This window comes from Echinops telfairi, unplaced genomic scaffold (genome assembly GCF_000313985.2).
Source record: "Echinops telfairi isolate 266 unplaced genomic scaffold, ASM31398v2 ScPeMD7_70;HRSCAF=299, whole genome shotgun sequence".
NCBI classification, from domain to species: Eukaryota; Metazoa; Chordata; class Mammalia; order Afrosoricida; family Tenrecidae; genus Echinops; species Echinops telfairi.
Window position 1 is genome coordinate 31,458,583 of NW_022103968.1, and position 494 is coordinate 31,459,076.

Here is a 494-nt window from a genome sequence, read left to right on the forward strand (position 1 = left end):
GGATCGAGGTGCCTCTGTGTAAAGCCCTCCACCTCTTCCAGCCCCCACTTCTCGGACACCGGACCCTCCCACGGCTGCCCCTCCCGCTCCCCACTAGGGCCGGGCTGCAGCGGGCCGGGGAGCGCGGAGCCGCGCGAGCCCAAGCGGGGCGGACACGTGGGGAGAGAGGAAGCGTCCGAGGACAGGGGGCGGGGCGGGTGGCGTGCGTGTGGGCGTGTCCGTGAGTGGGAGAAACCAAGTCAGACCACCTCCGAGGGTCCACGTCCTCCCGTTGCCCATCGGTCGGGGGGGCGTGCCGACGCTCTCCGCACTCCCGGAAGCCCCTCCCGCACGGGCAGGTTCTGAGGTCAGAGGCCATGAGGCCCAGGCCACCCCCCGGAGCCCCGCTGGTCGCCCCGCGCCGGGACGCCGCCTCGCACGCCCCTCCCCGTCCCGCGCGGTGGTACCGTCCGGCGCTGCGTCACCCATTGTTTACAAATCAACCCGAGCCGGTA